Source organism: Onychomys torridus, chromosome 22 (genome assembly GCF_903995425.1).
Source record: "Onychomys torridus chromosome 22, mOncTor1.1, whole genome shotgun sequence".
NCBI classification, from domain to species: Eukaryota; Metazoa; Chordata; class Mammalia; order Rodentia; family Cricetidae; genus Onychomys; species Onychomys torridus.
This window is the reverse complement of record NC_050464.1, coordinates 17,629,138-17,644,194: the sequence shown is the minus strand read 5'-3', so window position 1 is coordinate 17,644,194 and position 15,057 is coordinate 17,629,138. Positions and strand designations below refer to the sequence as shown.

Below are 15,057 nucleotides of genomic sequence, written 5' to 3'. Positions count from 1 at the left end.
CAAGATTCAGCGGCAAGCTTTCATAAAGCCAACTTCGTTGAAGGGATGATCTTTGCACTGAGATGGGAGGGCACTGCATCTCTAGACCTCCCCTAGCCTTCCTCCAGTCCTCTGCACATCCCCAGCTGTGGCTCCACAAACAAGGAGAGATTGCAGGCCCTCTGAGGGCACTCTCGTAGCCATTGATTTGCCGGCTGTCCCCTTACTGTGCCTTAGAAAGTCCAGACAGACAGAAGGGCAGACTCCCTGGAAGGAGAGAGCAGTCTGACTGGTACTTGGCCAGCCCAAAGCCCCAGTTGATGAAATATTAATTCAGCGGGAAGGTGGAAGACTGGCTGAGGACTCACCCTTGGGACTCTAGGGTGGCAGAGCTAGTAGTAGCAGCTGTAGCCTGCCCTTTACCCACTCCCGACCTTTGTTCTGTAAGGATCTTACACACACACACTCACCAAAGACACAGGCAAAGAAACCTGTGAGAAGGAGGAGGGGTGGGGAAGACAGCCTACAGTAAGACAGGCAGCCGCAGATGGCCGAATATACTTACAGACCTGCATGCCAGACTCATAAGCTCACAAGAAACACAGAAATCCACAGCTCTCTCTCTCTCTCTCTCTCTCTCTCTCTCTCTCTCTCTCTCTCTCTCTCTCTCGTGTGATGCCTGCATGTATGTATGTGCATCATGTGCAAACCTGTGTGCCTGGTGCCTATGGAGGTTAGAAGTGGGTGGTGGGAGCAGGGCTTGGTATTAAAAGTGCACACCTTAGCTAGGTGGTGGTGGCACACACCTTTAATCCCAGTGCATGGGGGGGCAGAGGCAGGCGCATTTTTGTGAGTTTGAGGCCAGCCTGGTCTACAGAGGGAACTCCAGGAGAGCCAAGGCTATTACACAGAGAAACCCTGTCTCAAAAAAAAAAAAACAAAAACAAAAAACAAAAAGTGTGCACACCTTTAATCCTAGCACTCGAGAGACAGAGGCAGGCAAGTCTCTAGGTTTGAGCCCAGTCTACATAGTGAGTTCCAGGCTAGTCGGGGCTACACAGTAAAACCTCTAAAACCTCATTTCAAAAAAAAATTTTTTTAATTAAAAAACAAGAAAGGACTGAAGAAAAGAGAGAAAGATAGAAAGAGGAGGGCCACAGATCCTCTGAAACTGAAGCTGCAGACAGCTGTATCCCACCATGTAGGTACTGGGAACGAGCCTGGGTCCTCTGCAAGAGCAATCAGTGCTCTTTACTGCTGAGCCATCTCTCCAAACCTCCAAAAAGTTTCTTAAACTCCATGTTCTGACTTCCCTCACCCCGGTTCTGTCCCTTCTAGATGATTCTGGCATGTCTAACACTGCCTTTGGAGATAGCTTTGGGGAACCACTCTTGTGACAGACACAGGAACAGTCGACATTCCCGCATTACACTAGGGAACAGTTTCTGGGATCCCTTCCTGGCTGTGGCTGTCTGAAATAGGGGGGTTGCTGGTGCAGGCAGGCAGCTGAAGGCCACACACAAAGCCACTAAATAGCGACTTGAACTCAGGATCTCATGACTTCCAGTCTAGAAAAACCACATGCCTAGCCATCTCAAGCTCCAGTTGACAGGCCTGGGGGTCCACACCTGTAATCCCAGCACTCAGGAGCCTGAGGCGTAGGCATGATGATTACTGTGAATTTGAGGACAGCAACATTCTGTCTCCCAGAAGCTCGGCTGAGGATGGAGCTTGGTTGGTAGAGTGCTTGCCTGTCATCCACAAAGCCCTGAAATTTATCCCCAGGACTGTCTATATCAGGTATGGGCCTCGGTGCATGTCCATAATCCCAGCACTGTGCAGGTAAAGGATCAGAAGTTCAAGGTCATCCTCAGTTACGTAGTGAATTTGAGTACTCCAGACAGGAGCATGTGAGACACCCCTAAAAAAGAAGAAATGGAGAGAGGAGAGGGGGTGGACAGGATAAAAGACCTCTCTCCCCAATGGGTTTTATTTTTTTTCACCCCACACAGCCTGCCTGGTTCAGTCAGAACATAATAACAAGGGACTCTTTGGAAGTGCCCCCTAGCTGTCTAGCTGCGCCCAGCCTACAGGGAAAGTGCTGGTAAGGGCTTTAGATACCGAGGACCGTGCCCAGTTCCAAATTAATAACTGCCTTGGCTTTTAGGCAGCACTCGGAATAGACATGCCCCGCCCCCTGCTGGGTCCCGCATCTGCAGCATCAGATCCTCCAGGCCTGTAGAGGGCGCGGTGAACCGGGGACTCCGGGACGCTCTAGCCACCAAGCAGCCCAGGAGGCCGCCTCGATGGTGGTGCGCTGTCCAGCATTTCAGCAATCGGCAGCGGCGCCCGAGGGAAGACGGGGGCGCCGGGCCCTGGGGAAGCCACAGAGCTGCCTTGTCAAGCAAAAGACCGAGGACGAACGGGACCTGGAAGCCCGGCTCCAGCACCCAGAAGACTGCAGAGGTCAGCGGGGAGGTAAGAGCCTCTGATGGGCCGGGGGTGTTTCCCAGAGGGGCTGGGCTGGGTTGGACCTCAGGCCTCCCCAGCCAGGGGACCCAGATGTGCAGAGGATCAGTGTTGAGGGGTTGATTGCTGGAGTTATCTGTCGGAGGGATCAGGCGAGGTAGAATTAAAGATAGAGAATGCTGTTCTTTTCACCTAAAGTGATGGAGAAAGTGTGAATTCAAGGGTCAAGGGGAAGACTCTTCTGGACATAAATTGACCATGGTCCAGCCCATGAGCATGCCAAGAAGGCCACCATTCAGTTACCCTTCCCCCTAACTTAGGAGCATCACCTGCTCCCCAGGGAAAGAAGACCCAGATGCAGGGACACTATAGACACCCATCACTTGCAGAGGTGGGGAGAGCAGGCCTCCCCCCAAAAAAACCCTGGATGCTGGGCCTGTGTCCAGCAGGGGGGTGCCTGCATAAGGGACAGTCTGGCCTTTTTCACAGCTACCCAAATGCCCGGGGGAGGCAGAAGCTGGCAGTGAGAACTGGGTCTCTCACAGACTGGCATTTATTCTCATGCTGGGAAGCGAATGGAGGGTGCAGATGTGAAAATAGCCACAGGGAGTTTGGAAGGACACTCTGCAAGAATTTTTAAGGCTCGGGGTAGGTCTAGCCTTGTGGCAGATTTCTGATAAAGGGCTGTGAAGAGAAATGCAGCCTTTGGCTTGCCAGCTTCTCCTACTTTCTTCCAAGGGCGCCTGCCTGGACAGTGAGACCTCCTGAGATTCTTGTTTCTGACAGCTTGTTCCCATAAGGACAGACTAGGAAGATCTGGACAAAGGCCATTCAGGTCAGATGTGGCACTCCAGTGCCTGTGCTCTATCCCAGCCATAACTTCTCTCTCACACACACACCACCTCCAGCACCTCTCCACTCACCTGCTCCTGGCACGATCACACCCGGACCAGCCTTTTACCCTGAATCAAAAGCAAAAGGCAGTTACTTTGAAGGGCAGCAAGAGTTCTTCTACCCAGAGGGTCACCTTAAGGTCATGACCTGGGCTGGTATCAGACCTCCACCCCCAAACCAGAAATAGAACTGTGTTGACTAGGAAATTGCTCCCACAGAACAGCAGTTTTTGGGGTTCCTTGACTTTTATATCCTATCCCACTCTCCTGGGTGGGGTGGAGGAGGAATTCTTGAAGGATGACTAAAGAGGGTAGATTGGGTTTTCAGAGGTGAACGGTGGGTGGTTTGAGAGTCATGGACTCCGAATCCAAAAAGACATGGAGTTAAGTGTAGGTTATGTGACTTCAGGTAAACAAACCCCTTAACCTTTGTGAGCCTCCTAATGAGTAAACAGGTGGAGTGCTAATCTCTTTTGTTGTTGAGGGTGACTCTCGGAGCATGTACTGAGAGAGTGGGCAGGATCTTTTGTGGTTAAATTACTGGGATAATCTATATAATGAATGGGAAGCTGTTTAAACAGACGTTAGGGCCAGTGAGATGGCTTAATGGGTAAATAAAAGCACTTGCCATAAAGCCTGACAATCCAGGTTCAATCCCTGGGTCCCACATTATGGAAGGAGAGAACCAAATCCCACAAGTTGCCCTTTGACCTCCACATGTACACTGTCATTCATATCCCTCCTTGCCCCAATACATAAATGTAAACTATGGAGGTGGTGGCGTACGCCTTTAATGCCAGAACTCAGGAGGCAGAGGCAGAAGGATCTCTGAGTATGCGGCTAGCCTGGTCTATAGAGTGAGTTCCAGGACAGCGAGGGCTACACAGAGAAACCTTGTTTCACAAAGCAACAACAAAAACAAACAAACAAAAAAGGAAACTATAAGATGCTAAAGATGATAGATGAACGTTAGTAACCAGATTACAAGTAAGCGTTCCTTACAGAGATGCACAGAGGGGTCTGAAGTGTGTCTTTCGATCCCCCAAAGACATCTCCCTTGGGAACAGTGTCAATTGAGGGTATTCACCAGGTTCCATGTTTGGCACAAAGCTGCAATGGACCCAGCTAACCCTCACCAATGCTTCCCAGGGAAGAGCTCATTGGTCCTTTGTCAGAGCTGAGACATGAGGTTTGGGTGACTTTTTCAAGGTCACAAAGCCACTTAAGCTATCTTCCCTGGGGCAGAAGTATTGCTGATGACCTGTCCCAACCTCTGGCTGTCAAGGTCCGGATGAGTGTTGGTCTCTTGACTCGTGACGTTGTCTTACAGGTGTAGAGCTTGAGGCAAACACAGCAAGGTAGGGTAATGACTGCCCCAAGGTCACTGGAATGTTTGGTGGCAGAATATACTTTGAACTGGCATCTGTGCACCCCTACTGCACCCTGCCATCATGGTCCCACCAAGGAGAAGTCCCATCTGGTCACTACCTACCTCCTCCTACCTGACAAGCTCTTGCTGACCTCAGTGGCCAGTGGCTGTCTAATCCCTTTTGAGGGTCAACTCTCACCTCACCCAGCCCACGGTCACAGCCAGCAGCTGTCGGCCCTGTTGGAGTCAACCTCCCTCTCTACCCACATCTCCTCATATCTACCCACATATAATTCACTCTGCGGCCAACACCATGGCTTCCCTATCTTAGAAGTAGGTTAGGGCACCGATGAGGGGGTAGATTACAGCTTTACTTTATATTTTGTTTTCTCACAGTTCTAGGGGGTAGAGCCTAGGCCTTGCAATGCTAAGCAAGTACTTCCCCACTGAACTACATTCCCCAACCTGTGTCTCTTTCTTAACCTACGCTTTGAGCTATCACATGACTATGTTCCTACACACACACACACACACACACACACACACACACACACACATCCAGTCAAGAGGTGCCACTGGCCTCCCTTTGCAGAGAATCCAAACAAGACCTAGATATATGATATGGTTTTTATCAAGGTCCTGATGCGGTCCCTGAGCCCAGAGTGGCTTCCAGAACATTGTGCTGCCTTTGGTTCTCTGTGCTCCCCTGGGTGACCTTTGCCCAGAGCACTGTGGACTAGCAGAAGTCAGGAGGAATGTGGGGTAAGAAAACTGCATGGCTGGGGACATGAGTCCAAGGGCCTTTCTGAGCCCAGCTCCAGTCGTGACTTCTTGCGTGACCTTCAACAAGTCCCTTCGAATCTCTGGTTCCCAGTGTTCCTGTGTAGAAAGTGATAGTGTCTCACAAGGTGACCACCCAAAGTTCCCATCAGCATCAGGGTTTTTAAAATTAATTAATTTATTTGTATTTTATGGGTTTTGGTGTTTTGCCTGCATGTATGTCTGTGTGAGGATGTTGGATCCCCTGGGACTGGAGTTACAGACAATTGTGAGTTACCATGTGGGTGCTGGGTATTGAACCAGGGTCCTCTAGAAGAGCAGCCAGTGCTCTTAACTGCTGAGCCATCTCTCCAGTCCCCAGCATCAGGGGTCTTAAGATCTCTCTACTCTATATAAATCTGTATGTCAGGCCAGGCCTGATAGTGAAGGTCTGTGATCCCAACTATTTGGAAGGCTGACGTAGGAGGATTTTTGAGGTCAAGGTGGGTCCGGACAACAGAATGAATTCAAGACCAGCTTGAACAACTTAGCAAGACCATATGTCAAAGTAAAAAGAGGCCCAGGGATACAGCTCAGTGGTAGATGATTTGCTTAGTAAGGGAACTAGGGTTCAATCCTGTCACACACACACACACACACACACACACACACACACACACACACACCTGGAGATTGAGGAAAGGGCTCAGTCAGTAGTACTTGTTATCCAAACATGAGGACTTGAGTTTGGATCCCCAGCACCCACATGAAAATCTGTGTGCTGTGGTATATATCCATCCACAATCCAACCATTAGGAAAGTGGGAACAAGTATATCCCTGGAGCCCACTGGCCAGCCAATTTAGCTGATCAGCAATCTCCAGGTTTAGTGAGGGAGCTTGTTCCAAAAATAAAAGGTGGGGAGCAATTGAGAAAGACACCAATATCTGGTCTTCACATGCATTTACACACACACACACACACACACACACACACACACACACATGTATGCACGTCAGAAAGCCTGTGGTTCCATCAACCGAAGAAGAAGTTACCTATAGTGTTTCAAGGTTGGATCCATGAGCTGCTGCAGCTGAGATGTCAAAATCCACCTGTCCCTCTTGACAACAGAATCAACTTCCAAAAGGGAAAATGTAGCCTAGGAAGGCCTCTTGGCTGCTCTAAAGGCCCCAGATACCACGCTGAGCCAAGGTTGGACCCCTCTCCAGTCTGAACTTGGAATAACCAGCTAGGACACCAAAAATGTTCTCCATATACCTACCAGGATTGTTCATCAGAGCCAATGAGGCCCCCAGCACTCCCCACATGGCAAAGGGAGTTGTTGGCCGAGAGTAGTTTGGGAAATTAGAGAGAGAAAGGAATTTTGCAGCTGATTTCTACAGGGGGTGGGGGGAGGGAGGCTGGGCCTGAACAAGAGTGACTTGTTGGGTAACTACTTCAAGAGGGCCAGGAGACTGCTTGATCTCCACCTTGGCTCAGAGAAGGGCTGAGAGAGGGAGGATCATTGAATGGAGAGGGGATCAGTGACAGGGCCCTGCCCGGGGTAGAAGGCTCCGCAGGGAGAAAGGACTCATGGAGGTGACCCTGAAGGACAAGTGTGACCAGGGAATGAGGAGACGTTAGCTGAGGGAGAAAGTTTGGCTCTAACATGGAGAAGAGGAGGAGGTCAAGGGCCAGGATATGGCTCAGTGGTAGAGGAGCTTGCCGTCCAAGCATGAGGACCTGAGTTCAATGCCCAGCCCCCATATTTAAAAAAAAAAAAAAAAAAAGCCGGGGGGTGGTGGTGGCGGCGCACGTCTTTGATCTCAGCACTTGGGAGGCAGAGGCAGGTGGATCTCTGTGAGCTCAAGGCCAGTCTGGTCTACAGAGCGCAAAGCTATACAAAGAAACCCTGTCTCGAAAAACCAAAAAAAAAGGTCAAGTAGATGGTGCCCACTTGTAATCCTAGCACCAGGGAGACAGATGGGCAGACCTCTGGGATTCTTTGCCCAGCCTAGACCAACTTGCAAGGCCCAGGTAAAAGATAGAGACCCTGCCTCAAAGCACATGGTAAAGAGGACTGGCTAGATAGATTAGTGGGTCAAGGCTTGTACTGCCAAACTTCATTCATCACCTAGTTTGATCCCAGGGACTCACAGGTAGGAGAAAACCAGGTCCCACATGTTGTCCTCTGACTGCCACACATGCACTATCACACACACACACACACACACACACACACACGCTTGCACACACACAAATGCACACACACGCACACAGATACACACACATGCTTGCACACACACAAATGCACACGCATGCACACAAATACACACACACGCGCACACACACACACACACACACACACACACACACACACGGAGGTAGGGAGGTGGGGAGATTAGAGACAGAGTGAGAGGTCTAGAGGCCTTTGATAGAGAGGAATTCATTACCAGCACTCACAGCTGCAATCTGGCCCAGCCTTGCTCATCTTGTGATAACAACCATGCTTTCTTGTTCCTTCACTCTCTTCCGGGTCATGGGCACAGGAGGACGACAGTCCTGCCTGCACCCCAGCCGCCTTAACCCTGCATCATCCCTAATGGGGCTTTTGGGGGACTTGGGCAGGTGATCAAGATCTGCAGAAAGGCCCTTCAGGGGCAATGTAGACCTTGGCTCCAGAGCAGCCCACCAACCCCCTAGGGGTCCCACCATATTAAAAGCTGCCAGCCTGCGGCGATGCTTCCTCAGCAGGCAGCTTGGCTTCAGCCTCTGCCGCCCTCACCCTGGCCTCCTGCCCACTGCAGAGGCTGCTGTGCCAGCCAAAGCTAGCAGGCAGAGCCTGGATCCCTCGCTATCTTGCTGGGGCCTCTGAAAGCTATGAGAAGGCTGGGCTGAGCTCCCTGATCCTGGAGTGCAGATAGCTTCTTCATTTCTTCCTATCACCGTTTCCCAGAATTACCCAGGACAGAAACCGGCAGGGAAAATGACATTGTGTTGAATTCTTTCTTTAGCAGGGTCTCAACATGTGTCACAGGCAAGCCTAGGCTGAACTTAAACTTGTGTCAGTCCTCCGACCTTCCAAGTCCCAAGTGCTAGAATTACAAGTATATACCACCACGCCAAGCATGGGTTGAATCCTTTGATTTTACAAATGGTTCGTTTTCCAACAGGCCGAGGTGCACACTGGTGATCCTGAGGAGTGTAGCTCAGTAGAGCACTCACTGCCTAGCATGCTCATGACTCTGGGTTCTATCATCGGTGCTCCCTTTTCTTCCTCCTCCTCCTCCTCTTCTTCTTCTCCTTCATTTGTTTGTTTGTTTGGCTTTGATTTTTTTTTTAAAGCCTGTTTCTCTGTGTATCCCTGGCTGTCCTGGAACTTGCTCTGCAGGCCAGGATAGCCTTGAACTCAGAGATCCATGTGACTGCCCCAAGAGCTGGAATTAAAGGTGTGCACCACCACTGCCTGGCAATTATAAAAATTTTTGTAAGGTTGGATGTACAGCATAATGGTAGAGCACCTGCTTAGAATCCCCCAGTGAGGGGCTGGGGTGTGGCTCAGTGGTAGAGCACCTGCCTAGAATCCCACAGTGAGGGGCTGGGGTGTGGCTCAGTGGTAGAGCCCCTGCCTAGAATCCCCCAGTGAGGGGCTGGGGTGTGGCTCAGTGGTAGAGCACCTGCCTAGAATCCCCCAGTGAGGGGCTGGGGTGTGGGACAGTGGTAGAGCCCCTGCCTAGAATCCCCCAGTGAGGGGCTGGGGTGTGGCTCAGTGGTAGAGCCCCTGCCTAGAATCCCCCAGTGAGGGGCTTGGGTGTGGCTCAGTGGTAGAGCACCTGCTAGCATGTACAAAGTTCTGGGTTGTTCCATTCATTCCCAACACTACCAGAAAGACACACACACACACACACACACACACACAGAGAGAGAGAGAGAGAGAGAGAGAGAGAGAGAGAGAGAGAGAGAGAGAGAGAGACTCTTACCACCCAGAGACAAGCTCTAATACTGTGGTACCTCTTCACAGGCTTGTTCCTACATGTTCATAGCTACATGAAATTAAGTCACTGGGAACGTGCTACTGGGAGAAATCTGCATTTTTTTTTTTTACTCTGAGCATCCTTAGGTGTCTTCAAAAGCATACTATGTTCCTTTTGCTGGAGCTTGAGTCCCTGTGAGGCCATCAGAAGAGCGGATGTGGATATGCATGAGGCTGCTTTCTCTTTCTTTCTTTTTTTTTTTTTCGAGACAGGGTTTCTCTGTGTAGCTTTGTGCCTTTCCTGGAACTCGCTTTGGAGATCAGACTGGCCTCAAACTCACAGAGATCCGCCTGCCTCTGCCTCCCGAGTGCTGGGATTAAAGGCGTGCGTCACCATCGCCCGGCAGGCAATGAGGCTGCTTTCTAGCAAGCCAAGGAGGGTACAGGAGCCTGGAGGGCTGAGTGTGTGGTGTGTGTGTGTGTGTGTGTGTGTGTGTGTGTGTGTGTGTGTGTATGTGTGTGTGTGTGTGGTGTGTGTGTGTGTGTGTATGTGGTGTATGTGTATGTGGGTGTGTGTGTTTGTGTATGTGGTGTGTGTGTGTGTGTGTGTGTGTGTGTGTATGTGGTGTGTGTGTGTGTGTGTGTGTGTGTGTGTGTGTGTGTGTTTACTATGGGGCCTGGGACAGACCAGCCTGAACGTGAGGTATCTCTGACTTGTCAGTGCCCTTGGCCAGGGACTGCAGAAGGAAGTGGCCGACACTGCTGGCAGGGAATAGGTCACACATCCCCTGGGGAGATCATGGATCCTGCAGACTTCAGAGGAAAGAACTCAGAGCCAGAATCAGATGATAGCCATCTCCTGGGCTCTGCTTTCAGCTGAGCCCAGCCTCCCTCCTCAGGACCGTCTCCTACCCTGCTAAGTGGGTATCTGCCTCCTGGTACACAAGGAGAAGTCATAGAGGATAGGTTTGACAGCAATTCCATAAAAATAAGATCCAGGAAATACCTGAGATAGCAGTCACCATCTGAGTGGACAAATATACAATCCATACTCGGTGAATGTCTCTGTTTCTGGGTACCCTGTGAGCCTCAAGAACACAGAGGTCAATCTGACCCTGACCTTGACCTTGAAGATCCCCCAGTGGGAACTGACAGTTACTGGCCTTGAGGTTCAGCCAGAGAGAAGCTGTCCACAGTGATGTGGGCTATGGGAGGAGGCCCCCGGGAGAGGGGATGCCTCCTCTGGGCCCTGGCGACTGATAAAGAAGGTGCCAGAGGAGTTGACAGTCAGAATAGCAAGGGTGACATGGAGGAGTGGGAAGTCCTTGGTGACCCAGGGCCAGTGAGACATACCTGCCATCCCAGCAGTGGAGGCAGGAGGATGTAGAGTATCAGAGCAGCTTGGGTACATAGGAGGACTTTTTCAAAAATCTGGAAGAGAGAGAGAGAAGAAGGGAGAGGAAGAGAGAAATAGACCAGATACTAAGGGAAGAGGCCAAGGAGGAGCCACTGTCCATTGAAGGAGAAGCTAATGTCCGCAAGGGCAGGAAGTGGCCCCATAACTGAAGAGGGGCAGGCCCTGGCCCCTGGGAGACTTGACGGGGAAGGATGGATACGCATGTGCCCAGACTAGAATCTTCTAGAAAAAAGAAGATCAGTGTTGGGGAGAATGCCAAGGGGAGAGCCTTCAGTCTATCCTCAGTTGATAGCACAACCCTGAGCACCTGACAAAGACCCCTGGTTAGCAGAGTGGGCCTTGGGGCTGGTAGAGCAGCTGAGCCACCCCAGAAAGGCACCGGGAGTATTCTGGAAGAGACGAAAGCTGAGACACTCAGCTGGTCCAGCTGATGGTCAGTCTCATCCCTCTCCGATCATCTGGTCCTAGTCACCTGCTCGGTATCCTCCGAAGAGCACCTCTTTTTACTCTTTGTGAGCATGCGGCGTGTGTGTGTGTGTGTGTGTGTGTGTGTGTGTGTGTGTGTGTGTGTGTGCTCGCGTGCGCATGTATGACTGGTAGAGGAAATGTCAGTCGATGTCTTATTTATTTATCTGCCTCTTTACTTATTTATAGACAGGGTCTCTCACTGGTCTGCAGCTCACCAAGTAGGAGAGGCAGACGCACTAGGAAGTCGCAGGGATTTGCTTTCTCTACCTCCAAGCACTGTGACTATAAGCACACTTTCTTAGGAAAAAAGACAAAACAAAGCAAAACAAAGGTTCTGGGGCTAGAACTCAGATCCTCCAGCCTGCCTGGTGAACACTCTGCTGACTGAGCCAACCCCTCCAGCCCTGTTGTCTGTTTTTGTTTTGTTTGTTTTTAAAAATATTTTGTTTGTTTCAGTTCTTTTAGATTTTTTATTTTCAATTACTATTCTTAGGCACACGTGCCTTGTGGAGATCACCGGGCAAAAACTCATGAGGATCCAACTCAGATTAGCAGGGTTGACAGCGAGAGCCTTGACCCCCTGACCTATTTACCAACCCTGGTTGGTTTTTTGTTTGTTTGCTTTTTGCTTTTTTAATTTTTCTTGTTTTGTTTTTTGGTGCTTGTTTGTTTGGTTGGTTGGTTTGTTGTTTTGAAGGTGAGGTCTCATGTATCCTAGGCTGGCCTTGAATTTGATACATAGCAAAGGCTGGCCTTGAACTCCTGATCCCCCTACCTCTGCCTCGCAAGTGCTAGGATTACAGATTTGGGCTACCACACCTTGCTCTCCATTGCCTTTTGAATTCTTCCTCCCTCCACCCTGTTCTCTGGAGTAGCAGAGATCTGATGTGCTCATTCCTACCTTCATTAGGTCACTCAGCAAACCTTTGCTCAGTGCCCTCCTTCACTTAGAAGTCCCATAATCATTGTCCTCCCCAGGCTCATGTAGAAGAACGTCAGATGAAGGAAGGTGCAGAACCATCTTGGCCCGGAGGCCGTCCTCAGCAGAAAACTTGCCTAGAATCCCCCAGTGAAAGGCTGGGCACGGCTCCTTAGTAGAACACTTGCCCAGCCTGCACCAGACTTGAGGCTCCATCCCTGGCACCGCAGAAACAATGTCCTTTTTGCCTAGAGTGGGTAATATTTCTGCAAGTGACTTAGATGGGAATGTCTGAGGGTGGCCTGGTAGGACAACTTCGGAGCCAGCACCACAGATGGACCTCACAGAATCCATGCAAGTCTGCCAGAAGGAAGGACAGCCCTGAAGAAGGAAGAGAGATGGGGAAAAGCCCAGGGCTGAGAAGCTTGGGACTCAGCAGGAGATGGAGGCAGCTTGTGGGGATGCTAGTGCCAGATGTGGATGGATGTGAGTCTCTGTTTCTCCTGCAGACAGCGTAGAACACAAAGGTTGTTCCCAGCGGGGACCCACCGGACAGAACCCTTTGGAGAAGGGCAAGCATGATTTAGACAGATGGAGCCTGGGAGGGCGGTGATGTGTTTTCAGGACATGAGTCACATGACCTAGGGCCAATCCGGGACACCCAAATTCACTGCAGCATGATCTGATGACACAGCAAGCCTGCCTCTGTTCTTCTAGAAGAGTCTGTGATAAGAAAATTCCTACGACCCAACCTAAACGGTGGGTGGGGAATCTGAGTGTGAGTCTAAGGGTCAATTTTGTTTTGTTTTGTTTCATTTTTTTTGTTTGTTTGTTTAGACAGGGTTTCTTTGTGTAGCCCAGGATCTCCTGGAACTCCCTCTGTAGACCAGGCTGGCCTCGAACTCACAGAGTTCACCTGTCCCTGCCTCCTGAGTGCTGGGATTAAATGCTGCACCACCACCCAGAAAAGGGTCTAACATATTAAAGCTCCCGGATGTTAGTACACACAGAGTTGGGAAGCAGAGGGGCTGGAGACAGACCTCAGCAGTGCAGCACTCAGCTAGCATAGCGAGGCCCCGGGCTCCCAGTGCCAGAAACTAATAGAAAATAAAAACGTAAAAGAATAACTAACACTTAGGAAATTGAGTTGTAGGATGGAGAGTTCGAGACCAGCCTGGACCTTGTCTCAACAAAAAGTACAAAGTTAGGTGCTGGAGAGATGGCTCAGAGGTTAAGAGCACTGGCTACTCTTCCAGAGGTCCTAAGTTCAATTCCCAGCAACCACATGGTGGCTCACAACCATCTGTAATGAGATCTGGTGCCCTCTTCTGGCCTGTAGTCATACTTGCAGACAGAACACTGCATACATAATAAATAATTTTTTTTTTTTTTGAGCTGAGGATCGAACTCAGGGTCTTGTGCTTGCTAGGCAAGCACTCTACCACTGAGCTAAATCCCCAACCCCATAAATGAATCTTAAAAAAAAAAAAAAAGTACAAAGCTGGGGGTGTGGCTCAGCGGTAGAGCACCTACCAGGCCTGGGGTTGCATTGCAAAATATGTTCTTTTTGAATCGTTGAGAACTAATTGCCTCATTCTTAAATATGGGGTTCCCTCTGCCCAAAATGCCCTTCCTCCTCCTCTGCCTCCTTCCCCTCCAGGCTCTGCTCAGAGAGCTTCTGTGAGGGGTCAAGTCAAGCTGTCTCCTGTGTGCCCTCGAGGCTCCTTCTTGCTCGGCCCTTGACATCTCCACACTAGCTCTTCTTGACTCCCTCTTCCCCATGTCCCAGGTGTCAGGCTCAGCTGCTGGATTCTTTCTCCTTTTCACAGCATCCCGTGAGGTAGGGGCTCTTGTCTGAGGGAGGCTGAGACACGGACCTCAACTCAGAAATAGTGGGTGGAGCTACCCTGCTCCCAGGTGCTCAGACTCATTGAAAGGCAAGGGCTTGTGCTCCATGTTGTCGGAGGTCCCCAGGCTGCATAGGTTGGCATCAGGGAGGCTCATTCTCTCCTCCTCAGAGTGGCCCGCAAGTTGGCCATTCCTATCCAGGGCTGCTGTGCAACCTGAGGAGTCCGTGGCCTTGGTGAAGGTGATAAACTATAAAGGACGTGGTCTGGGAATTGACCCCAGGACCTTGTGCATGCTAAGCAAGTGATAAACCTCTGGGCAACATCCCTGGACCCTCGCTAAGGGATTCTAAGCAAGGGCTCTACCACTGAGCTCTACATCCCCCACCCTCTTTTTTTTTGCTTTGTCTTTGGAGACAGCCTTACTAGTTGCTCAGGCAGGTCTGAAGTTATCAGCCCCTCAAGCCCACAGCACATTTCAATGCCTGTTGAAAAAACATCAGCATGTATCACCCTTTCTACCCTGGCCAGGGTCTAGGCAGAGCTCACGGCAGGAGTGGATTCGCAAGCGTTGATGAAGATCCTTTGCTGATGGCAGAGCTAGAGAGACACTCGTGGGAAGGAATGAGTAGCCATTGCTCCTGATGCGACACCAAGAGATTCACCCCTTCCTTCCCAGAGAGTCGAGGGCCTTCTTCATAGCCCCACTTGCCATCCCTGAGGGATCCAGGGGTTATTGTCAATGATGTTGTTAATTAACTGCTTAATTAACTATTTAGGATAATCAGATTAATTGACATTAATTGGTTACCATTTGTCAAGGACCCTGGAAAGCCGTGCCTCTCAGAGCTGAAGTGTGTGTCGAGCACTGGGCAGAGGTCTCGGAAGGAACTGTCACCATGCTCTAGAGCTGAGGCTGAGCAGGTGGCAGGCAGGGCCAGGACCAAGGGCTTCCAGCAACCACC

The 15,057-nt window shown here is 50.5% G+C and overlaps 1 protein-coding gene across 1 annotated transcript in view; it reads left to right on the top strand.

The window, feature by feature from the left end:
- Positions 1-2,404: 2,404 nt before the first annotated feature.
- Positions 2,405-15,057, top strand: part of Srrm3 (serine/arginine repetitive matrix 3) — a 71,378-nt gene continuing 58,725 nt past the window's right edge. The window contains exon 1 of the mRNA XM_036171615.1: positions 2,405-2,457. The gene's annotated coding sequence lies outside the window, so the exon portion shown is untranslated. The remainder of the gene's footprint in view (positions 2,458-15,057) is intronic.